Source organism: Erythrolamprus reginae, chromosome 3 (assembly GCF_031021105.1).
Source record: "Erythrolamprus reginae isolate rEryReg1 chromosome 3, rEryReg1.hap1, whole genome shotgun sequence".
Classification (NCBI taxonomy): Eukaryota; Metazoa; Chordata; class Lepidosauria; order Squamata; family Dipsadidae; genus Erythrolamprus; species Erythrolamprus reginae.
The window spans coordinates 87,214,527-87,241,141 of NC_091952.1; the positions used below are offsets into that span (position 1 = coordinate 87,214,527).

General features: G+C 41.9%; 2 protein-coding genes across 2 annotated transcripts in view; both read left to right on the forward strand.

Annotated features, from left to right (window-relative positions):
• Positions 1 to 26,615, forward strand: part of LRRC7 (leucine rich repeat containing 7) — a 229,791-nt gene that overhangs the window by 123,777 nt on the left and 79,399 nt on the right. The window lies entirely within an intron of this gene.
• SRSF11 (serine and arginine rich splicing factor 11) overlaps positions 1 to 26,615 on the forward strand; it is a 233,712-nt gene that overhangs the window by 67,343 nt on the left and 139,754 nt on the right. The window lies entirely within an intron of this gene.

The window sequence follows — 26,615 nt, forward strand, 5'->3', positions numbered from 1 at the left end:
ATAGTTAAAATTGTAAATGATAATCAAGTATTTAGAAAAAAGCAAATAAATTGAAAAAGAGAAGCTCATTTTGATGTGCAGTAAATATATTTTTAAACAAAATTCAGTAACACAATGTATATAAGAGCTCATATACTGGATAGCACTATATTTCTGTAGTGTCCCTAATGCACTCAAATGCAGAATTATCTATCTCGGCCACCTGCTGATATAAAAACTTCCCACACCCAATGCTGTTTTCAAATGCTAGCACATTCTAGTCATCAAGAATTTGTCATATGAAATTTATTTCTGATTCTTCATAGACAAATAATGTTCTGCCAATCCCTTAGCTTTGGTTAATAATTAGTCACAAACCCTCTTAATTTTTCTGGTGCAAATTTCTTGTCTTCCCCATTACATTTGACATACATAAGCAAGATAAATGTTAACCTAACCAGGTTATTTCTTAATGACCAAAGGATTTCAGAGTCTTGTTATGTCAAAATTTATTAAATGTCTTTATGCCTCTTTTCCAAAAATCAGTATGCATTATGCTTTTGCACCCTATTAATATTTGAACTATATCTTGGAATATAAGAGTTTTATATAACCACCTATGTAGGTTATATTTATATAGAATGTCAGGGCTTTTGCTGAAAGTTACATTTTCTGCTGAAAGGATTATTTTTGTTAATGTTACCTCTGTGCCACACAGTCCCGCATGATCTCTTAAAATATTGACCTTACTCTATATAGCCTAGGAAAGGGGAAAAGAAAGCTACAGAGGATAAGAGGAAGTTGAAAAGAAAAATCCTTTCCCATTTATTCCTCTGGATCAGTGAGCTTTCCATTCATAGAAATAATCAGTTGAATTGTAGTCTATTAGCTTTTACAAATTAATTGAGAAAAGTTAATTAATAAATAGAGAACATTTATAAAAGCTGAACAACATTATATGAAATGCAGTAATGATAGACAGTTTAAAAACTTTGTAAATATGGAAAAAAAATATAATACTCCTTCCTCCTTCTATTTTCTCCACAATCCCCTCTGTAAGTGACCCAAAATGTTCACTGCCTTAAGTTATTTATAAAAAATAACAAAGACAGTAATAAATAAAAATAAATAAATAGAACGTTTTGCTGTTTTTATGTTTAATCATCAATAGTTGCCAAGTTCCTGTAAACATAATAATTTAAACTACTTTAAAAGTATTTAAACATAAATTGTTGCTCCCTCCCCCAAATAACAACTTTTGAGGGCCGGTCCTATATACATAACAAATGCAAAAAGAAAAAGAAAATATATTAGAACAGTGGTTCTCAACCTGGGGGTCAAGATCCCTTTGGGATTCGAATGGCCATTTCAAAGGGGTTGCCTAATACCATGGGAAAAGACAAATTTCCCATGGTGTTAGGAACTAAAGCTTCTGTTCTGGTGCCTTGGAACATATTTTTACAATCCAACCAATCAGGCGTTTACAGGCTCCTCTGACCTTCCTGCCAATCAGCTTAAAGCTCTGTTGGGAGAATTGGTGCTAGACTTATGCTTAGGGGTCACTACAACATGAGGAACTGTATTAAAGGGTTACGGCATTAGAAAGGTTGAGAACCACTGCATTAGAAGATTAGCTCAGAGAAAATCAATATACCAGTAGCTATTGCCATGTCAAGTGTGCTTTAAGTGTTAAAGCTGATAAAACAGTAATGGCTGAATTTTTGCTCAGAATTTTTCGGAACAATAAGTATATATTTTTTTTCTTTCCATCTTGAGTTAGACCAATCATGTATTTTGAAACTCAGGTGATTGTACTAAGCATTCCTTCTTATTCAGTTATATTTATTTTGTTTTACCCTTAGACTGTCCATTGTTGATCTCACCCAATTCCTAAGAGGTCATAAGTGCACCAGGGTACCTACTATCCCTGTCCTAATGTTCCCTCTTATCAGTATCTATCTTATGCTCAAAAATATAAAGGAAAAACTAAACAACACAATATAACTCCAAGTAAATCAAACTTCTGTGAAATCTACTTAGGAAGCAACACTGATTGACAATCAATTTCACATGCTGTTGTGCAAATGGAATAGACAACAGATGGAAATTATTGGCAATTATCAAGATACACTCAATAAAGGAAGGGTTCTGCAGGTGGGGACCACAGACTACATCTACCAATGCTTTCTGAGTGATGTTTTGATCACCTTTGAATGTTGGTTGTGCTTTCACACTCGTGGTAGCATGAGACGGACTCTACAACCCACACAAGTGGCTCAGGTAGTGCAGCTCATCCAGGATGGCACATCAATGCGAGCTGTGGCAAGAAGGTTTGCTGTGTCTGTCAGAGTAGAGTCCAGAGGCTGGAGGTTCTACCAGGAGACAGGCCAGTACACAAGGAGACGTGAAGGGAGGGCAACAACCCAGTAGCAGGATTGCTACCTCTGCCTTTGTGCAAGGAGGAACAGGAGGAGCACTGCCAGAGCCCTGCAAAATGACCACCAGCAGGCCACACCAATGTGCATGTGTCTGCACAAACGGTTAGAAACGGACTTCATGAGGATGGTATGAGGGCCCAATTTCCACAGATGGGGGTTGTGCTCACAGCCCAACACCGTGCAGGATGATTGGCATTTGCCACAGAACACCAGGATTGGGAAATTCGCCAGTGGCTCCCTATGCTCTTCATAGGTTCACACTGAGCACATGTGATGGAGATGCCGTGGAGAGCAATCTGCTGCCTGCAACATCCTTCAGCATGAATGGTTTGGCAGTGAGTCAGTAATGAGTCAGTGAGTCTTTAGAGGGCCGCACAGCCCTCCATGTGCTCAACAGAGGTAGCCTGACTGCCATTAGGTTCCAAAATGAGATTCTCAGATCCCTTGTGAGACCATATGCTGGTGCAGTTGGCCCCTGGGTTCCTCCTAATTTTTTTTATTTTTTTATTTTATTTATTAGACTTATATGCCGCCCCTCTCAGGAGACTCGGAGCGGCTCACAACAACAAAATACAGTACAAATCTAATGACTAAAAACAGTTTAAAACCCATTAATATAAAAACAATGCAGAACAATGCCAGACCTCATGTGCTAGAGTGTGTCAGCAGTTCTTGCAAGATGAAGGCATTGAAGCTATAGACTAGCCCCCCCGTTCCCCAGACCTGAATCTGATTGTGCACATCTGGGACATCATGTCTTGCTCCATCCATAACGTCATGGTGCACCACAGACTTTCCAGGAGTTGGCAGATGCTTTAGTCCAGGTCTGGGAGGAGATCCCTCAGGGGACCATCCGCAACCACATCAGGTGCATGCCCAGGCGTTGTAGGGAGGTCACACAGGCATGTGGAGGCGACACACAATACTGAGCCTCATTTTGACTTGTTTTAAGAACATTACATCAAAGTTGGATCAGCCTGTAGTGTGTTTTTCCACTTTAATTTTGTGTGTGACTCCAAATTTAGGCCTCCATTGGTTAATAAATTTGATTTTCATTGATGATTTTTGTGTGGTTTTGTTGTCAGCACATCCAACTTTGTATGGAACAAAGTATTCAGTGAGACTATTTCATTCATTCATGGATGTGTTATTTGAGTGTTCCCTTTATTTTTGAGCAGTGTATATTACCAATACATACTTGACAAAATAAATAAATAAAATGAAATAAAAGATAAAATACAAAACAGAAAAACAAACATACAAGTATTCCTTCTCCAAAGTTTGCGATAGTATTGTACCTTAAGTATACCTAATGGGCAAGAAATGTGTCTAATACAGAAAGATTACAATTTAGTTGTGATTAGTCTCTGTTTATAAGGCTGCTGATCATATGCAGGGCAATTTAAAAGATCCCTGGCCCATCACATATCTATCAATCTATCTATCTATCTATCTATCTATCTATCTATCTATCTATCTATCTACCTACCTACCTACCTACCTACCTACCTACCTACCTACACACACACACACACACACACACACACACACACACACACACACACACATACATACATACATCTATTAATCTATTTATTGGATTTGTATCCTGCCCCTCTCGGAGGACTCGGGGCGGCTTACAGCATGTGAACATATTGCTTGAAAGCTATTGGTCTAACCTGTTAATTGAAGACAGGGTTGCAGGCAGGAGTGAAATTCAAAATTTCCCTATCTGTTCTGTGGGCATGGCAGGGGAAGGATACTGCAAAATCCCCATTCCTGGGAAAAGAATATTGCAAAATCTTGATTCCTACCCCACTCTGGGGCCAGCCCGAGATGGTATTTGCCAGTTCTCTGAACTATTCAAAATTTCTGCTCCCAGTTCTCCGGAACCTGTCAGTACCTGCTGAATTTCACCCCTGATTTCAGGTATCTCTTGATCCTTAGTAATAACTAAGGATCGACTTGCATTAATTAGCTAATGTAGATGAAAGGATTGCTAGAAATTTGCTTCAAGAAACCTATACAGGAAGAATGGAAATACAGTGTAGTCCTTTTACAACATTCTTACAGAGCAATTACTTGAAGAGAGGAAATGATATAGGATTTAGATTAATAACTTCTACATTTGTGCAAATAATGTGTCAATGTGGATATAGGTGAGAGTGTGTGAATGTATGTATGTATGTATGTATGTATGTGTATATATGTATGTGTATATATATATGAATGTTGTATGGCTGATATTATTACTAAGTTTTAGCATCCTACTATAGACACCCACAGAGAATACTTAGTTATTAAGTATTAATAATACTTACTAAGATGGGACATAAAATATTTATCTTGAAGTGGGAGCATTATTGCTGTCATCATCATATGTCTCATTGATTTTTATATTTATATTCATGAATATTACTGTAAAGGATAGCTATTACAGTAAAGGATAGAAACAATATACTTATAATTTAAACTTATAGCTAATAAAGTCACTAAATAGTTATAAAAACAAAATAAAAACAAAAAATTATGCCTTTGATTCAGGGATTTCTACATCTCATTCTGTTAGAGTGCTGCTATGACTATGCCATATGGCTAATTAAATGTCATTCAGTTATATTCATTTTTATGCTCTTATTAATCATGAGCATCTTTTATAAACTTGTACTGTTTTCCTCTGACAGAATCTTCCTTTTGTCCATTTTACACAAACATAGATTAGTAATGTCTTAATACCCCAATCACAAATACACATGCACTAACCTCAATTGTATTAATTGAATCTTGCAGGACATTAAAAGTGATCTAGTATCTTAATCGAATATCACATTATTATAACTTGCATTAATTGTGACCTCCCCGTGAATTGTGACACTGACCGAAAATGCAGTGTAAATACAGAATTAAAGTATATCAAAGCATTGGCCTATTTTGCCTAATAATATGATAAAGAGCACACAAGCATTGGTTCAATGCTTGCCAACAAATTCAGGTGTCAGTATATGATTTGAAAGTATTAAACCAAAACAAAGATAATGATTTGTGTGAGCATCTTTATTGAGAGTAATCTCTTGTTCCGTAACATGTGCTTGGAATTGGGGAAAGCAAATAAGTCCAAAATATTTCTTAAAGATGAAGTATTATCATACAAACTGTATTCCAATATGCAAAGATGTACATAGATTTTATGTATGAAACATTTTATGAAACATTACCCAGCAAAAAATCAATTACACTAATAATGGCAATAAGGTCTTATAAAAGACTTGTAAAATTTATAAAAGAATAGGATTACATTATGGAAGAAAAATATTGAGATTCGTGGGAAAATGACATTTCTTGTAAGATACATAGTTTTGACACATACTAATAAAAACAAGAGCAAGGTATTGTTGTCGTATTTTTATTCTATAAATTACAGTAAACCCGAAATATTTGTTGCAGTTAGAATGTGGAATTTTGCTATTATTTGAATTAAATATACTCCTTGTGTTCACATTCAATACTGTCACTGCTTCTTTATCTCTATAAACAAGAAGTTCCTGATTCAATCAAAGCAGGTAATGTTCCCCTGACTTCATTATAAAGCTTTTAATTTTTGACCATCTGATACACTTTGACTGACCATGCATCTGATAAAAAGCAAAGCAGCAGGGTTGGCTTAAAATAGAGAAATAAGAATCAGAAAATTGTTATCTACTCAACAATCAGCTTTTTATTCTCATATATTCCTCTTTTTCAAATGATATTGAAACTGTGCTATCTATAATAGTCAATAATCTGTATCATAAAAGTGGCCTAACTGTAACTGAATATGGCAAATTATTTTTCAGAATAACTTATTTAATTTTATACTTTGTTAGAGAATAGCATCAAAATTCTTGTGTTGTTAAAATCTTCATATTGTTAAAGATACTGTATTTATATACAAATAGTTGACTGGCTGAGTGCATAGTGCAGACTTGGGCAAGGGGTGGCCCGCCCACTGTCTGTGACTGGCCCGCCATCCAATGTTCCCTCTAAGGTCATGCACACAAAAACAACCCCCTGCGCAGTCTTTTCCAAGGCCACGCAGGGGAGCCAGGTGTCGGAGTTGGGGGTGGGGAGTGCGTGAGCTCCCGTTCCATTGCCAGCCTGCCATGCACTTGAGGGAGGGAGGCTGAGTGCTCTGCCATGAACTTTAAAGAGAAAGGTGGAGAATCTCTCCCAGCAGCCACAACTGTTCAGCACCGGCCCATCCGCGGTGGGCAGTGCCAGGGGCAGCTGTGGCTCCCTCTCCTTCCCCACCACCTGTGTCTACCGCTGGTGCCTCCCGCCAAGCCGGTGGCCATAATTTCCCTCTGTAGAAAGCACAGAGGAAGAAAATGCCCTGTGGGGAAAAAGCAGCGGTCAGCCTCCCACCACCAGAGGTGCATGGCATGGTGCAGAAGTTCACCCTGAGGGAGGAGGCGGGGATGGTGCCCGGAAGAGGTGGTGAGTCTCTGTGCTGGCTCACTGAGGCACCTCCGAAGCCGGAGTGACATCCGTGAGGAGAACGTCCCCCTCGATCTCATCTCAGCCGAGGTAACGGAAGGCCTGCTGAAATCCGAGCCAGGAACAACACACACACATACACACACACACACACCTGCCTCCTCCTCCTCTTTGACTTGCCGGCTCATGTTTTCAGAATGAGGACTGAATGGGAGTCCAGGGTCGGAGAGTGGAGGCTTGTCAGGCAAGTCCTCTATGAGGAGAGAAGAGGGAAGGTGGAAGAGGGAAAAGAGAAGTGGAGAGAAAGAAAGAAAAGGGAAAGAGAAGCGAAAAAGAGGGAGGGAAAGAGAAGTGGAGAGGAAGGAAGGAGGGAGGGAAGGAAGGAAGAGAGAGAATAAGAGATGGAGAGAGAAAGGGAGGGAGGGAGAAAGAGAGAGGGGGAGAAGAAAGAGGGAGAGAGAAAGGGAGGGAGGGAAGGAGAGAGGGAGGAAGGAAGAGAGAGAGAGAAAGAGGGGGAGAAAGAAAGGGAGGGAGGGAGAGCGAAAGAGAGCAATAGGAGGAGGGAGAGAGAGAGAAAGAAAAAAGAGAGAGAAAGGAAAAGAAAGAAATAAAGAGAGGAAGGAAGAGAGAGAGAAAGGGGGAAGAGAGGGAGGGATAGGATATGTATACTACAGTATTGGGTAGAACTGAGTTAATTATATTAGTCCGGCCCTCTAAAACCATCCCAATTTCTCATGCGGCCTCATGGCAAAATTAATTGCCCATCCCTGGCATAGTGGCTATTTATCTGGTATAAATCGTTGGGCTTCTGTTTGTACAATTTCTCACACTTCATGAAAAATTAAGTATATCTAAATTTGTAATTATATGGATCTTTAGTTAGGTTTAAATTTATGTCATTATTTATACTCCTTTCACAACTATTAATTTGAACAACAGTAAATTGAATTTATTTTTGAGTGAACAACATGAGTTTGTGAAATGTGAATATTTTTAAGTGTTCTTTAAAAATACTTCTAAGTGTTCTTAAAAAATACTACAAAGCATCCCTATTATTTAATAAATATTAGTGACCAATAAGGCATCTGTACTAATCCATGAAATGTTTTTTCAGTGTGTATTAAGAGCTATAAATGCCAAATAATTTTTCCATAGCCTAACCCAAATTTATCTAGAATTTTTAAAGGGACATATAGAATAATTATGTATTATTTAAGTCATGGCTTAAAAATAAGCATATCTCTAGCATCCAAAAAAGATTTAACTCCTGAGATCTCATGTTTATGTCAGAATTAGATTTAAGAAAGTCTTTCCCTAACTCTTCGTCAAAAAAAGCCTAATTCTACACTGGAAGTGACTATTTGACTAATTAGCAAACTTACCTCTTCCCCCATCCCTGTGCTGCCTGCTCCCCTTCCGCCCATCTTTTAATTCATATTATTGTACTTGCCTTGTTTATTTTTATTATTTTATTGCTTTGCTATTGTTATGTTTATATTTTTATCAATGTTTCCATTTTATTGTTATAAGTCATTCCGAATAGCCAGGTGAGATGGGCAGCAAATAAATTTAACAAAGAAACAAACGAATACATTCATATAGCTTTCACAAGAAATTGTGTGACTATTCCACTTCATTTTTATATCACTTATGGTTATTTAACTTACAATTAGCCCTAAGTGGCACGTCTACTTTGGAAAATTAAGTACTGGCGTGTTTTTTAATAGACTACTCTGGGGAACCCTCATGTTTTTGTAGTTATTGCTCAAATGGCATCAAACCTGCTAGTTTCAGGCCCCTCATAAAGAAGTGGTTCCTCCCCGTTCAGACCCGTCCACCCAAAACCGTAACAACCCACTGATGATATCATGATGGTGTTATGGAACTGGTTCAGTCAATGCCGGTCCATGGACATCGGCATCTTTTGGGGGGATTTGGGGGGATGGGTTCTGGTTGCGTTTTTTTCCTTCTGAGCATGTGCAAAAGCTAAATTTCCGGCCCTGCTCATGCATCACTGTCAGCTAATTTTAAAACATTGGCACTGTGCACAAGGCTTGGCCATGTGGTGCAGAATAATAATTAATAATAATAGTAGTAGTAGTAGTAATAATAATAATAATAATAATTTATTAGATTTGTATGCCACCCCTCTCCGAAGACTCCAAGGTGAACCAGCAGCCCTCATAGCAAAACACAAATGAGGAAAAAGTATTACAGTGTTCCCTCGATTTTCGCGGGGGATGTGTTCCGAGACTGCCCGCGAAAGTTGAATTTCCGTGAAGTAGAGATGCGGAATTAAATACACTATTTTTGGCTATGAACAGTATCACAAGACTTCCCTTAACACTTTAAACCCCTAAACTGCAATTTCTCATTCCCTTAGCAACCATTTAGATTATTACTCGCCATGTTTATTTTTTAAAGTTTATTTAAAAAATATTTATTAAAGGCGGACTAAAGTTTGGCGATGACGTATGACGTCATCGGGTGGGAAAAACCGTGGTAAAGGGAAAAAACAGCAAAGTATTTTTTAATTAATATTTTTGAAAAACCGTGGTATAGCCGTTTCGCGAAGTTCGAACCTGCGAAAATCGAGGGACCACTGTACACAGACTTCTATAATGTATAATCTTAATGACATGATTAGAAAGTACTAGTAACCATAATAGAATTTTCACCTCACATTTATTTATTATTTTATTGCGGTTTAACCTTGACCAATTTGAATCTTTTCTGGCCAAACATAAATGTTTGCAGCTTGGACCAAACTGGCTGATTACGTTTGACATTTCTTTTGTTCTTTCCCAGTCTTGTCACAACTTCTTGCACCTTGAGACAGGCAAATTTTAGATCAAATGTCTGTAGGAAAAACATATTTGCCGATGTGATTTTACATGCATTGATGTCAGCAAGTCACTGATACTGCCAGCAAGCCACAGATAGTGTGAATAATAAGGATGGCAAGAGAGATGATCTTCAAGCAGTGTCATCTTTGTTGACTCCCTCCTGTGAATGTTATAGTATCAGAAAAAGATATATCTCTCTCTCTTAATATCTCTTTCCCCTCACCCCACCAAACAAACACCTCCACACACAAACTATTATTTTCATTGTCTATACTAACAGATGTAATCCATTAGACACTTACTGGAGTCCCAGGGAAATAAATTACCTGGAATATTTAACTAAAGCCATTGAAATGACTTAAAAATTACTGCAGTACCCTTGAATCTTCTAAGATGTATATATTAATTGGATTTGCATGCCACCCCTCTCCGAAGACTATGTTGAAGGTAGGTGGGGGAAATATAGAAAAAGGAAGAAGTAATCTTGCACTAGTGAAGGGAATCCTTTGGAAGAAAGGCTAATTAGATACAATTGTTGGCACCTCCAATGGAAACTTTTGCAGCATTTCAGAAGCATCTCTGTATTTGTTTATCATCTTGATGACTACATCAATTTATTTGTGGTTATCTGCAGTTTCATTTGAAGCTTGATCAAAGCTCTTTTTACTTTTTGCAGAAACACATGGAGAGTCTGTTTTGCTATTGGCTGGATTTCTTATAGTGTTTCATTGATTGGCTTCAGACATCTTACTATCCCTTACACCCATACCTTTTTTAGTTTCATCTTGGTGCTAATGGTAATTGTTTAAAATGTGTTTTTCTCCTCTCCTATTCCTCATTCTAGTGGGAAAAGTGCTTACATACACAACCTCTGATATGCATTCATTTCATCATCCTAATTCTCCGAGTCTTCGGAGAGGGGCGGCATACAAATCTAATAAAACTTTAAAACTTAAACTTAATTTGTAAGAGGCTTTTAAAGGCAATTGAGATTTTATTTTATTATTTTTGCAAGCAGCTGAATACTGTAAATGCATACATAAATGTGGATGGAGATAAGAAATGGGAGAACTAACAGCCCCCCCCCCCATTCTGTGGGAGATGAAATGATTTTATTCACTTCAAGGTATGTATGGAAGGTAGAATATCGCTGGCTCGACTTACCGGCCACGGCGCTTTTGCGGAAGGGCCGGGCAGAGACCGGACTCTTCATGGCGGCCGCCATTTTGTTTTCGGCCGAAATCTCGCGAGACGAGATTTCGGCCGGGAAAGCCAGGCCCATGTGGCCTGGAATGACATGGGGACCGGGCGGGGCTTGCTGGCCCTATTTAAGGGCCGCAGGCCCTGGGCCAAGCCTGTTCGCCCGGACCCAGTCAAAGGAGCAGACACTTGGCTGTCTGCTCCTGGAGCCTTTCGGCGGCCGCGTGGAGGCGGCCGTCGCTTTGGAGGCCTCGTTGGAGGCTGGAGGTGGCCTGCTCGTCGCGGGCAGCAGGCTTCGGCCCATCCGAGGCTGGCGGTCTGCCCATCTTCCGAAGGAGCTCTTGGGCAGCAACGGGCTTGCGGAGGAGTCCCGTGTGAGGCCTCCCACCCCCACCCAGCTGAAAGGCGGCCGCGTGTTGCGGTCGCCATTTTGAGAGCCTCATCGGAGGCTCGGGGGAATGGTTTGGGGGGCTTCGGGTCCGGCGGGAAGGCCAGGCCTGGTGCCGTTTGGCTGTTGCCCCCCCTATTTCTGGGGGGGGATCGTTCTGGAAGCCCCCTTGGGGACGTGGGGGGCTCGGGCGGAGGGCTCGCGTGTGCGGCCCCTCCCATTTCGTGGCCCCCGAAAAACAAGAAAAATAAATAAACATAAAATAAATAAAAATGGAGGACAGTTGGGCCCGTGGCGGCAGCTTCCTGCTGCTGCGCTGCCTGTTTGGGCAGCGGCCTTTTGCTGCCCTCTTGGGGCCCGGGTGGCCCCGGTTCCTTCATGTGTAAAATAAGAATCACGGGTACACAAGATTATATTAATAATAATGGGACTGATGATGGTTGCAATTATTTCACATATTTATATGGAACCATGGACATATAACGGCAAGAGAGACCCATTGGTCCCTCTGGTCTGCCCTTGTTCTGTTCTGTATTTTATCTTGGGATGGATATATGTTTATCCCAGGCATGTTTGAATTCTGTTGCTGTGGATTCATCTACCGGGCCTGCTGGAAGTTTGTTCCAAGCCTTTGCTATTTCAGTGAAATCATGGACAAACTTCAGTACAGTTATGGTCTAACTTAATTATTTAAATATTGTTGCCACTCGGTCCCAGTTTCTTGGGGTTTTTTGTTTCAGGGGGGGGGACACCTGTACCCAGGTTTGCCCCCCCCCGGCTCCTAGTGCAGGAACACAGGCCCTTGGGGCTGCTTTTGCCAGGGCCTGGTGTGTCGGGGGCGGGGGGTTTGACCCCGCCAACCCAGGCTGTAGGGCCTTCGCCTCTTTTGACGGCTTACCCGTCGGGGCCAGGGAGATTGGACATGGGGGCCACCACAGTGTGGGACCCGTTCACTGCATGTCATGGGTTTGCTGCAGAGGGGCTTGTTTCCCCCCTTTTGTATGTACAGCCATGCGTGTGGGAAGGCGGGGCTCCCATGCCGCTTCAATGTGCCCCTGCCCCTAAAAGGGGACGGTTAGGAGGGGAGGGGGTCCAGGGTACAAACCCCACCTATGGGGGGAAAGCTGGGCCCTGCCCAATTAATTTACAAAACAACAACAACAACAACATTGGGGTTGGTTGAGGGACGACCACCCTCGCTCGAGAGCGGCTGCTCTCTTGCTAGGTTTCTCCAAGGGATTCAGGATCCCTTACATGGGTTCGAGCAAGCCTTTGGGTTCAACAACCACAGGTTGGTTGTGGGGCATGACGGCATTGTTCGGTCCGGAATAGCATAAGAGGTGGCCATGGGGAGGGGCCTTGGGCCCTTCCCAGAGCCGCCCTTCCCGAATCTTGGGGTCTCCCCATTAGGGGGGTCCCCTGCAAGGTGGGTGATGAATTTAGGTTGATTCACCACTTGTCTTTTCTTAAAAGGGAGTCAGTGAAGGATTTCGTTCCTGACGAACTTTATTTAGTCCGGCTCGCATCCTTTGATGCGGTCGTGGCCATGGTAAGGCAGTGTGGGGTTGGAGCCCTTATGGATAGATGCGACATTAAGTCAGCATCCCGGCTCTTCCCCATGCACCCGGACAGCTTCGGGCTTTTGGGCTTCCATTTCATAGGTGTTTTTATGTGGTCGGGGTTTTACCCACGGGTGGCTCCGTCTCATGCTCTCTTTTGGGCGAGCTCGAGCACCTTATTGGAGTGGGCGCTCAGGAGGCGCAGCGGTCTGGGCTCGGCGTTCACTACCTCGAGGGTTTCTTGGTGGCGGGGACTGCGCGGGCAGAGCACTGCTTTGCTCTGCTGCGGGTCTTCGAAGCCCTTTGGCTCTGTTGGGGGTGCCTTTAGCCCCTGCGGGGACCGAGGGCCCCGCCGCCGGGATTACCTTCCTCGGTATTGAATTGGACGCGGAGGTGCAATCTTCTAGATTGCCCCTGGACAAGTTGACTAAAATTAGGGATCACCTGGGTACGGTTCTGGACTGCAGGAAGGTCACCCTTTGGCAGCTCCAGAAACTAGTTGGGATACTTAATTTTGCCCGCCGGGTCGTGGTGCCGGGCAGGGTTTTTTCTAGGTGGTTATATGCTGCGATGAAGGGGCTCCGTTTGCCCCATCATCGTACCCGCTTATGGGCAGGGGTCAGGGCTGACCTCTGCGTGTGGCGGGAGTTCTTAGAAAGTTTTAAGGGGTTGTCTTTTTGGAGGCAAGAGCTTCTTTTGGAAGCTGAATTGCAGTTGTGTTCTGATGCTGCAGGGACCTGTGTTAGGTGCAGGGTTGTGTTAGGTGACCAGCGGTGCTGGTCTGCGTGGCCTCCAGAATGGAGGGCCTCTTCATTGATTAAGGATTTGACCTTTTTTGGGAGCTCTTCCCCTTGATAGTGGCCCTAGAGCTTTGGGGTGAGCAGTTTAGGGCAAGACTGTGCATTTTGGTGCGACAGCCTTGTGGTTGTCCACGTTGTGAACGCCCTGTCCTCTAAGAGTGACAGGGTCATGCGGCTTTTCCGCCATTTTGTGCACAGGTCCTTGTCCCTGAACACATTGTTTTTGTCTAGGCATGTCCCCGGGTTAGATAACGGGGTTGCGGACGCCTTGTCCCGTGGTCAGTTGTCCCGGTTTCGGACCCTGGCCCCGTGGGCACGTGTGTCACCAGAGGTTTTTTCCTGTCCAGCTTTGGAGCCTGGGTGGGCTCCTGGGAAGTGGAGAGTAGAGGCTTGCTGGGCTACGGCACTCTCGGGAGTGTCTGGCACTCTGGGGGGCTTAGCAGCAGGCAGGTGAAGAGTTTGGGGATTGCAGGCAGTATACGGGTTACCCCTATAGCTGGCCTGCCCCAGTTGTGTACCCGGCCATATTTGTGTCCAGCTTAGGCAGCGTGGCCTTTCAGTTAGGACTATTATGGCCAGGTTGGCCGGCTTCGCCTTTTGTCTAAGGCGGGGGCGGGGTTATTGATTTACGGTGACTTCCGCATTGTGACGGTGCCGGAAGGTTGGGCCAGGGCCTTATCGCAGGCCGTCAGGTCATTTTGTACCTTCCACCTCATTACCTCACTTAGGTGGGTGCTAGTATGTAGGGTTTGGCCAGGCCAAGTATGGATCCCGCCATTAGGGAACGTTGTTCTCGAGAGGCGCTGCCACTAGTGCGGTAACGGCGTTCTCGATACGGAGGATTCGGGGAAGTCGACCGCTGGCGGTCAACGGCCTGTTTTAGGGTACGAACGGCCTGTTGAGGGTCCGGGGTAAGATCTTAGGCCAGGTTCCCCTTTGGTCCCTTTCTATTCGACCCCGCCAGGACGCAACCGAGGGTGTTGCTTTGGGTCATGAGCGCTCCGAGACCACTCAGCAACAAGGTACCGTCGGGGGTGGGGACCCTGCCGTCGTGGCGGCTGGGTCCTTGTTGTCTGGCGGGGAGACGGGGTGTGCGGTGGGACGGGCGTTTCTACCGCTATTGCTGGGAGGGCGGCATCCCATTGCTGCGCCCAGGTGGTCCTGGGAGGGCGGCATCCCACTGCTGCGCCCAGGAGGTGCTGGGAGGGCGACATCCCGTTGTTGCGCCCAGTTGGTCCTGGGAGGGCGGCATCCCATTGCTGCGCCCAGGTGGTGTCGGGGGGCGGCATCCCATTGCTGCCCCCAGTTGGGCTGGGAGGGCGGCATTTCATTGCTGCGCCCAGTCGGTGGCCAGGGGCGGCATCCCATCGTTGCGCTCAGAGGTGTGCTGGGAGGGCGGCATCCCATTGCTGCACCCAGTTGGTGCTGGGAGGGCGGCATCCCATTGCTGCGCCCAGTCGGTGCCGGGGGTCGGCATCCCATTGCTGCGCCTGGATGTGTGCTGGGAGGGCGGCATTCCATTGCTGCGCCCAGTTGGTGCTGGGAGGGCGGCATCCCATTGCTGCGCCCAGTTAGTGCAGGGGGCGGCATCCCATTGCTGTGCCTGGATGTGTGCTGGGAGGGCGGCATCCCATTGCTGTGCCCAGTCGGTGCTGGGAGGGCGGCATCCCATTGCTGCGCCCAGTTAGTGCCGGGGGCGGCATCCCATTGCTGTGCCTGGATGTGTGCTGGGAGGGCGGCATCCCATTGCTGCGCCCAGTTGGTGCTGGGAGGGCGGCATCCCATTGCTGCGCCCAGATGGTACTGGGAGGGCTGCATCCTCTGGCGGCGCCCCGGTGGTGGGTCTTGCACCTCGGTGGCAAGGACCTGTGTGGGCCTGGGGGTCTACTTCAGATCTGCCAGGCTCGCGTTGCCTGCGGTGGCTTCGCACTGTGTGCCCCTCCACGCAGGGGGGTGGTCGAGATCCTCACGGGGATCGCTTGGTGGGACGCCATTTCCCTTAGGGCCCTTCACCGGGTTAGGAGGGGAGTTAAGGCCCTGGGTACGGTAGTCAGAGGGTTAGGCGGGGTGGTTGTGGCCCATCCCCGCATCACCATAGATCAGCTGTGGCTTTACCTGGCTGCTGGTCTTCCTCTGTCAGAGCTGAGGAACACCACTTTATTACAGGACCTGCAGTGTCTCTGCGTGAGCTGGCGCAGTTAGAGGGGGGAGTCGGGGGGCCAAGATAGAGATCTGACCCCCGCTCTGTGGCAGGTTAGGGGCGGAAATCTGGGTGGTGGTTCAGCAACTGCGCGTTCTCCCTTGGGCATCTTTGGGGATGATTGACAGGTTCTCTCCAAGCTCATGGTGGGTGCTACCTGCGCACTTGGGGGGAACCTGTCTTTGGGTCCCGCTATTGAAGTCCCAGGGTAGGGGTGAGCCGGCGGGACCCCCCTCATGCGAGTGCATGGCAGGGTCTCAGGTGAGGGAGAGGTCCCTCACCTGGACCAGCATCGACTACGCCCTTAGTTGCCCAGGAATGTTGACCTTTTACGTCATTTCCGCCCCGGAAGTGTTTGTTTGACCCTGCAGGTCCACTGTTTCCGGGTCATAGTTGAATATGTTGATTTATGCAAATTTATGCTAATTCATGCTAATTTAATTAATAAATTATGCAAATTTATTTTAATAAAAATGACCCAAGTTTAAATCCAGCTCTGGTGTCCGTGTCGTTACTCCGTCTCTTCTGCAATACTGACTGGGTTAAACACTTTTTTGCACTTATCTCTTGGTCATTTGAAAGAACGTGTATTAGCGCCTGGAATTTCACATTCGCTTTTTTTTTTTGAATTTTTTTTTTTTACAAATATAATACAAGGTACATAAAATACATAAAACATTTCATCCAATAAAAAAAATAGACAACACAAAGCACAGGAAAAAAAACACAAGAAAAACAAGAAGGAAAAAAAGAAACCTATATATTAAAATAAAGGCGTGTACAGGGTCAGTATCTATATTCTTCCGAAACTATGTAATTGTACATTCTCAACATATCAAGGGCTACAAAAACGAGAAGAGCAGATCAATTTTAACCTGTTTTGTCAACATTCTGTTTGAAAGTCTGCTTAAACGGTCATTAAAGTCATTATTTTCATTTTCATTGCTTTTTTTCATAGGTTTACAGTTATTTATTTCTGAAGTATTGCATTTAGCTATTATTGTTACTAAAGCTTGTATTAAGCCAATATACATCAGTCCTAATTTCACTGCAATGTCTTCAATGAGTCAAGAAGCCTCATATATTTTCAGATGGCCCATTTCAATGGATTAATGATACATAGCTGTATCATAACTCCAAACAATGGACTAATGATACATAGCTGTATCAAAACCCCACACTATTAGGTTTCCATTAAGGTGGATACATAGGAAAAAAATATTTTCACAAAATCTCTAATGCCCAGTGTTTTAACTGATTACCATAGTAGGGAGAGAGAGACTTTTTGCAATATTTATTATTGTGAGTATGAATGTGTCTGATACCATTATCAGAATTGGTATTGAAATTGCATGGTAAAATAGTAAATCTCCTATAATTCTATAAGAGATTATTTGATACCTGTTAGACTTATGATTGATAACTAAGTGTCTCAATTAATACTTTTCCTTTGTAAATATATTATTTTTAAAGGAAAGTGATTGATATGCAATATAGATTCCGAAGGACACTGTTTTGTTTTCTACAGTGTAATAATTATTGAATAATAACTAAGATAATATATAGGAATTCTCACTTTAGCTCTTACAGAGGTAAAAATGTTTAGAAAGGAGATCTTTAAAGCTCTTTCTAGACTAATTCTTTTATATTTTAGAAATTTTATTTACTATGATGAATAGAATTTAATAAGACTGTCTAAACAATTTCAGAATACTAAGATCAGCATCTGAACTACAATGGTGATCTATATCTTGAGTATCTTTATAAACACTATGCTCGTTGCAGTAAATAATTTGGCCTTCTTCACTATCAGCAGTGAGTTATATCTGGCTCTTAATAAAAAAATTGCTTTGTAACTTTAGAAATCCTGCTGCCAATAGTTTACAATACATTTCATTTTAAAGAACGTTAAATATATATCATACATAACAGCGGTCCCCAACTTTTTTGGCACCAAGAACTGGTTTCCAGAAAAGGCAAATTTTCCATGGACTGAGCAAGAAGGATGGTTTCACATGCTACCTAGATCTCTTGCATGCATACGTGCACCTTTGCTCACTACTACAGACTGGTTCCTAACAGGTCACAGATTGGTACCAGGGATTGGGACCCGCAATAGAGAACACCTGCAAAGATTTGAAAACAAAATCTGGAAGAGCAAAATATTTAATATGATCCTTATGCAATGAATTTCAAATTAGTAACAATCATTTAATTTATAAAATAATTATTGAGTTATTGTAATATTCCTAGACAGAAGAGCTGATTAGTTTCGATTAAGAATTTAAAGTGAAATTATTCATGAGTTCATCACTTATTCAAATTAATGAACTACACAATTAATTTTGATCAGTTTATATACATTTGAAACCTAATTAAAACAATTTGTGTATTGTTCATTATAATAATGAACAATGTAAATTAGTTTTGCCAGCTCTTTGAACCTATTTTATCAGTTTGTAGTGAGATGGAGGAAAAAGGAATATTTTTTCACCAGTGGAATTAATTTAAATTTAAAATGATACTAACAAATTTAAAATTTCTTGAGTAAAGAAAGAATAGGATGAGACAGAAAACTAAATGGCACTGTAAAGAGCCTCTTCTGGTGACTGTGTAGACATAATCCTTATTATGGCTATATTAAAAAGTGGTTTGGCATTGTCTTATTTTAGAATATTTTTCCATTTCCAAGTTTAATTTATAGTTATATTATTTTACCTGCTAGTTTTCTACTCAAAGATTGATTTGGTCGGATCCCAAGACAGACATAATTGAAGAAATGTAGAAGATAAAAATTTGCTATTGAGAAATATGATGTGAAGGACACAGAATGTTCTGATGGCCTCAAATGTTCTAAAGATCATGTACATGAAATATATTTTAAATTTTAAAAAACCAGGTGTTCATATTAAAGGGTTTATTTATAACAAATGAAAGGAAACTACATGCTTATATAATTTTAAACTCTGCCTCTTTCATGTATCAAGCTGCAAAGGGTTATTTTTATACAAAAAGAGGGAAATCATTGGTGTCCTATTTTGTCTTTATTGTTTGGTGTTTTGATTGAAGAATACATTTCAAAGGTTCATTTTCCAATTTATTATAAAAAATTGACAAAACAGAGATGAAATAGTTTTATTTTTTTTCATCCTCAAGCTTTGCAAATAAAATTATAACCATGTAATTGATTGGTATGCTTTCAGGAACAGTTTCTCCCTGCCCATCAGACATTGTTTAAAAAATACAAATGGTAGGTTTTATTTTATTTTTCTGCGCTCAAGTTTCAGTTATAGTTAACTCTTAAGAATATTTGTGCCAAATTGCATACAACCTTAATATGAGTGTGCACAAATCAAATTCTAGCCCTCCCTTCTAGCACAAACACACACATGCCTGCTTGGTTTTGCACTATTCTTGCTAAGACAATTGCAAGTCTTTTCTCTACACCAAGACTAAAAGTCTGGCTTTCGTGTAACCTACTTATTCTTTTAAACTCTACAGTTAAGAAAGGACTTATAGATATTATTGGCATTGTGTCTTTTCTCTCTTGTTCAAAGAAACTGGCAGTTTGCTGGAATCTAATGCATTAATATGTGGAAATTGTTGTGAGTGCTCCTTGTCCACCTCAGGTCATGTCAGATTCTGAGGATGATGAACCAGGCCCCTCTGGATACCCGGGGTCAGGGGAGTTGCCAGTTGATGTAGAGAGTAAGAGTGAAGGAGAAAGTGACCTGAGTGAACCCGAGGAACTACTAGAGGGGGGAGTGATATGACAATGGGGGAGTGGTTCCAGTTGGAGGATGAGGAAGACATTAGAGTGGATAGTCAATGGATAGACCCTCACTATAGGAGATAGCTGAAAAGGCTAGAGGAGTTGCATAGTAAAAGGTTACAGCCTTAGCTTCTTTGGGGTGTGATGTCACTTCCAGGCACTATTAAAGAAAGGGATTTGGGGTAATTGGGTGAGGGGTTTCAACACCATTCAATGGAACAGGTTGTAGAGTGGGTGTGTGCTTGAACAAGGCTTCAAAACCATGATTTCTGCCTCAATAAAAGACATTCTCTGCTGGAGGATTTTTGCTTGGATTTTTGGTGAGCTGATTCATATGCTTAAATGATAAATTGACTTGTTATCTAAGGCAGTGTTTTTCAACCAGTGTGCCGTGGCACACTAGTGTGCCGCGAGACATGGTCAGGTGTGCCGCGAAGAAGGAAGCTCAGGTTCCGGTCTCGCAACTTTTTGCTGAGAGAGTGAGAGAGAGAGAGAGAGAGAAAGAAAGCAGGAGAGAGAGAGAGAGAGAGAAAGAAAAGAGAGAAAGAAAGAGAAAGCAAGAGTGAGAGAGAAAGAAAGCAAGAGAGAGAGAGAGAAAAGGAGAGGAAGGGAGAGAGAGAAATGAGCAAAAAGGGGAGGAAAAAAGAGAAATGAGAAAATGATTTGAGACAGAGAATGAGAGGAAAGAGAGAGAAACAAAAGAGAGAGAGAAGTGACTCTTGATTTAAAGCATATGATAAAAACCACCCAAAGAACAAGAGAGAAAAGAACCCCCCAGCCCTCATCTGTTTTTGGAAATGGTTCAAGAGTGTATACACACACACACACACACACACAAGGGTGGGGAGGAGACAGGGATGGAAAAAGAGAGGAGAGTGTCTTAGGGTGTCATTTTGGTTGGTGGTGTGGCCCAGGATTTTGTAAATGTAAAAAATGTGCCGCGGCTCAAAAAAGGTTGAAAATCACTGATCTAAGGAATGCTAATTAAGCCGAGTTTGGTGCCTTTCCCAGACATTGTTGATGCTTAGTTCTGGAAAGAAAAATAACTCCTTTTTCCATTGCCGTTCAAAATCTATGTGTTATTTTATCAATTAAGAGGTTGATTTTATCATGAAATAAGGTATTTTTGAGTTGGTACATAGAACAGAAATGATCTTGCAAGACAGAAGCTGCAGATTAGACAAAAGAAGCAGCAGCTGAGTTTGCAGAAATAATGAGGGTGTAACAGAGGTGGGTTCCTCATGGATCCAGTTTAGTTGGTGCTGGTCAATGGGCGATGCCGTTTTTAAAAAATGACTTTAAAAAAAAGTATTCTGCACATATGCAGGAGCCAAGTTTTTGGCAATGGACATGCATCACCTCTCTTTTTTTTTTGTCTTTGCGTGTGCGAGATAACTTAGAACCCACCGCTGGGGTGTAACCCTCCCTAGTTTCTTGTACTGTAAAGATGAGAGAAGACATATACTTTCAGATGTAGCCTTAAAATAAAGTAAAGTTAAAGTTAGAGCTAGATCTTCTGAGTGTGCTTCTTATCCAGATTACCTTGCAAGGCTGACATTAAACCTCTGGGAAATAAAATCTTTGATTTTCTTTTGTTTCAACCCAAGCAAGAATTATCTACAATGCATACATTGTACCTTATAATTGTCTTTTCAGCATCTTTCCCAGATTATGGTTTCAAATACATGGTGGACTTGGAACCACTCATGAAACCCACTTTAAGCAGTACTAACACAGTGTAATCTACTTGAGCATCTATAGACACCCTTTCTCTGGATTGAAACCACAAGTTCATCTTCAACAGCCACTATATGCCATATAAGTACTCATTCATTATTACAGCAGATAATAACGTTTCCCAAAGTTTCCTTCCCAGGGTTTGCTCTGAGATTGTTGTACAATTCATGGCATAAAATCTGATTTTATAGTGATAGCAGCCTTTTCTTTCTTGTGAAAATTATGCCTTATGGGGGTTTGAAGTTAATTCTGGGCTTCCTGTTAGCAAAGTGAGAAGAATTATGCTTTTGTGTCTGCAGAGAGGCATGAATATGCAGAGAAACATGACTGAAGGTAGGCTCCTCATCATAGATAATAATTGATCATAGGTAGATAAAACCCTTGACAAGTGGACAAAGGCAGTTATTTATTTTATTTATTTATTATTTGGATTTGTATGCCGCCCCTCTCCGAAAACTCGGGGCAGCTCACAACAAGTGAAAAGACAATCCAATACATTAATCCAATTAATTAAAATATTATAAATTTAAGAAAAACCCCTATACTAACATACACACACACACAAGCATACCATATATAAATTCAACGTGCCCAGGGGAAGATGTTTAGTTTCCCCATGCCTGACGGCAAAGGTGGGTTTTGAGGAGTTTACGGAAGGCAGGAAGAGTAGGGGCAGTCCTGATCTCCGGGGGGAGTTGGTTCCAGAGAGCCGGTGCCGCCACAGAGAAGGCTCTCCCCCTGGGGCCCGCCAACCGGCATTGTTTAGTTGACGGGACCCGGAGGAGGCCCACTCTGTGGGACCTAATCGGTCGCTGGGATTCGTGCGGCAGAAGGCGGTCTCGGAGATATTCTCGTCCAGTGCCATGAAGGGCTTTAAAGGTCATAACCAACACTTTGAATTGTGACCGGAAACTGATCGGCAGCCAATGCAGGCTGCGGAGTGATGGTGAAACATGGGCATACCTGGGTAAGCCCATGACTGCTCTCGCAGCTGCAGTTATGCAATATTTGGTTCCTCCATCACACACACATTGTTCATTATTTATAGTTTCGTGGTTGCTGTGCTGGCAACTTTTTAAAGTGTTTGAAATTTAATGAAAAATGTAAAAATGTAATGTAAAAATATAAAGTGAATCAAAAATATCCAGGCAGATAGTTTCTTCTATTTTTTTGTATCTTTCAATCACCTTACATTATTCAGCTTCTTAAGTTGTTTATTCTATTTCTCTATTTTCTTCTCAAGAGTTAATTAGTATTCCATATCATTGTGAGGATTTTTTAAAAAGTTTTATTATACTTGTACAGTATGTTCCTTGAGGTTACTTACTATGTGTCATGTCTACAATTTGAGTATATGTCATGTCTACAATTATAGGTAGTCTTCAACATACAACAATTCATTTAGTGACCTTTCAAACTTACAATAGCACTGTAAAAAGTGACTAATGATAATTTTTCATATTTACAACAGCTGCAGTATCCCAATGTACAATTCTCGGACGCTTGGCAAATGACTCATATTTATGACATTTTTATGTCATAAGGTCAGTAATGAACTTTTGCGACCTTCTGACAAGCAAAATTAATGGGTGATTCACTTAACAATTATGGCAAGAAAGGTCATACAGTGGAGCATAATTCATTTAACAACTGTCCTGCTTAGCATAGTCATTTTAAGCTCATTATGGTCATACATTAAGGACTATTCATAGTGCTAAAATGATGATTTAATTCTTAGGATAGGTTGAAATTTTAATTGGAAAGATGTTCAAATGTTGAAAGAATGGAAGAGACTGAGAGAAAACAGCAAAAGAAATAATTAAAATATAATGTTTAGTAAAGATTTTAATTTTGAGGGCCTAAAATATAGAAAAGCTGAGGTCAAAAAGAGTTTCTTACCTTCCATATTCAGCCATAATGCTGCTACACAGTAAGTGAGATAAGTGGACATTAGGATAACTCCAGGGCAGTAGTGAAATTCTACTGGTACGCCCTGGTTCGTACGTACTGGTAGCAGCGGCCGTCGGTGGTTCAGGCATACCAGTAGCGGCAGCCATTGGTGATTTGGAGGACTGGTGGTAGTAGTAGTGCAAGGCTTCTCCCACTCTTCTGGATGTCACCATTTCCTTGTCTTTTATACTCTGCACATGCGCAAAACGTGCACTTTTGAACCGGTAGAGAAGGTAAGTAGATTTCACCGCTGCTTCGTGGCCATTTTTTTCCTTTAAAAAATAAACAATTTCTTTTAAGATATTGTTTTATGCCTGACACAGAAATAAGAATCTAAACCAGGATAAGTAGACAAAGTCCACCTCACTACTATTTTTTTCCTCTTAAATAACTTTTAGATTAGATTAGATTAGATTAGATTTATTGGATTTATATGCCGCCCCTCTCCGCAAACTCGGGGCGGCTCACAACAATAGTAAAAACAGTACATAGTAACAAATCCAATGCCCACCAATCTAATTACAATTTAAGTTAGGAAATTCATAAAACAGTCCCAATATATATAAAAAACGGGCACACAGTCAATCAATCAAATGGCAAAACAACATGGGCAAGGGGGAGATGTTTTAGTTACCCCATGCCTGATGGCAGAGGTGGGTTTTAAGGAGTTTACGAAAGGCAGGGAGGGTGGGGGCAATCCTAATCTCAGGGGGGAGCTGGTTCCAGAGGGTCGGAGCCCCCACAGAGAAGGCTCTTCCCCTGGGTCCTGCCAGACGCCATTGTTTAGTCGACAGGACCCGAAGAAGGCCAACTCTGTGGGACCTAACCGGTAACTGGGATTCGTGCGGCAGGAGGCGGTCCCGAAGATATTCTGGTCCGGTGCCATGAAGGGCTTTATAGGTCATGACCAACACTTTGAATTGTGACCGGAAACTGATCAGCAACCAATGTAGACTGCGGAGTGTTGGAGTAATATGGGCATACTTAGAGAAGCCCATAATTGCTCTCGCAGCTGCATTCTGCACGATCTGAAGTTTCCGAACACTTTTCAAAGGTAGCCCCATGTAGAAAGCGTTATAGTAGTCGAGCCTCGAGGTGATGAGGGCATGAGTGACTGTGAGTAATGACTCCCGGTCCAAATAGGGCCGCAACTGGCGCACCAGGTGAACCTGGGCAATCGCCCCCCTCGCCACAGCTGAATGTGAGCTGTGGATCGAGGAGGACGCCCAAGTTGCGGACCCTCTCTAAGGGGGTCAATAATTCCCCCCCCCCCCCCGGGTAATGGACGGACAGATAGAGTTGTCCTTGGGAGGCAAAACCCACAGCCACTCCGTCTTGTCTGGTTTGAGTTTGTTGACACCCATCCAGGCCCCAACAGCCTCCAGGCACCGGCACATCACTTTTAGCTTAAAGTGACCTGTACCCAAAAGTTATTTTCATTTTAGCTTTCAGATTTAAATAAGATATGGTATTTGCCTAAGAGAGACTGGGCAAAGAGACACTTCCAAAGGAATGGTCAGTAAGAGACAGCTCAGCCTACAATTGCATACTGGGTGGAACAAGAGGCTTTAGTTTTTAGGCTGTAGAAGAAATGGGGGAAGGATTGTAGTTTTAGTCTTCCATGATTCTCTTTGTAGCTTTATAATTAAATGAAGCTAATCTGTTCTTCATTCCTATCTGGTTTATCTCAAAAGGCCAAGAAATAGCAAACTTTCCTCTGGGCTGATGAATAGTGGAAAAACATAGTGGAGTACAATGTACCAGAGTCTGAAACTGTATGTTTGAGGTTGAGATAAGTAGCTCAAACCCACTTTGGAGTCCAGTAAACCATACTGTGAAATTAACCGATTTGAGCCAAAGCAAAAAGAAAAACAAGCCTGGATATTATGAAAAAAGAGTAGAGCTTAAATTCTAGAGGTAGAAAACCTTAACAAAATGGAAACTGAAACAAAAAAAAAAACACTTTACAAGTTGCAGCTAGAGACAGAGGTGAACTTTTCAGTTACAAAGGCTGAACTTAAAAGAATGGGATATTTTCTACTGCAAGCAAGCCAACACTTTTAGCTGCAGAAAAAATAGACATTCCCAGAATAGAGGGAGAATGATATTTCATCTACTTTCTGAACACTTTTGAAATCCCAGTAGGAAAAGAAGTTTGGCCAAGGAACTTACACAATGTTTATTCACCTTTTTACCTATAAGTCTTAACCTGCTTAAATAGATATCCATTATATTTTATGTTCTTGGCTTTTCACATACCTTAAACAATAGTTGTTAGTAGTGATTCCTCTTCTGTGGATTGTTTCATTACTTGGTTATTTATATGCTGTTTAAGTCTAGACCGGTGGTTCCCAACTTTTTTTTTGGCCATGCAGCTTTAAAATCCTGATGCTCCCCCTGTGACACATAATTCTTATTATTCAAAAAGTGAACTCCTACTCACATGGAGAAAACCTAAAAGACCATTAACCTGGCTTAAACAAGGTTCCAATTGCCCCCATTAAAAATCAAATTGCCCACCTGTGGGGCATGAGCCTCACATTGGAAACTACTGGTCTAGACCAAAAGATAACATAACAATGTATCTAAATAATGTATCTAAACCAATTTAAAAAGGATAAAGTAATAGAAAACATTTCATAAACCTTTTCTTATCTAGGGATAAATCAGATCCACATAGGCATTGTGAGGACACAAAATTTTACAAATTTCTAGAAATTTTGCTAGCATGATCCTTAAATAATTTCAAAAACACCTTAGAACTTCTGACTGAGGCTAACCATGTTTTTGCTAATAAGGGGAGAATTTAGCTTTGTGTTTAGGTAAGATATAAAGTTCAGACCAATAAAACATTTCAATAAAATGTGTGCAGCTGTCTAAATCTCTGCCTCTGTCCAGATATTTACTGTTATTAAATTTTCTCTCCATGACCTTTGAGTGTAGGGCATTAGATCTTACCAAAATTAATGCCCTTTTATAAGGAACAAAAATGGCAATGCAAAAATATTAGGATGGCAACAAGTCTCTTTAGCACTGATAAAAGTTTTGAGAGGTTTGCTATATAAATTAAACTATGGTATATAAATTAAGCACTCGTGGCCAGAGTGTAAGGCAGATCAGAATATATACTATATGCTCTTTCCAAAAGTAGGTTAAATTTAGTATTTTCTGGACTTAGTATTCAAGGTTCTTTAGTACTGTCAGTTTCCATAGTGTCTTTATTTAATGGCTAGCTTTCTTGCATGGTTTTTCAGCAGGACCCAACTTGACATT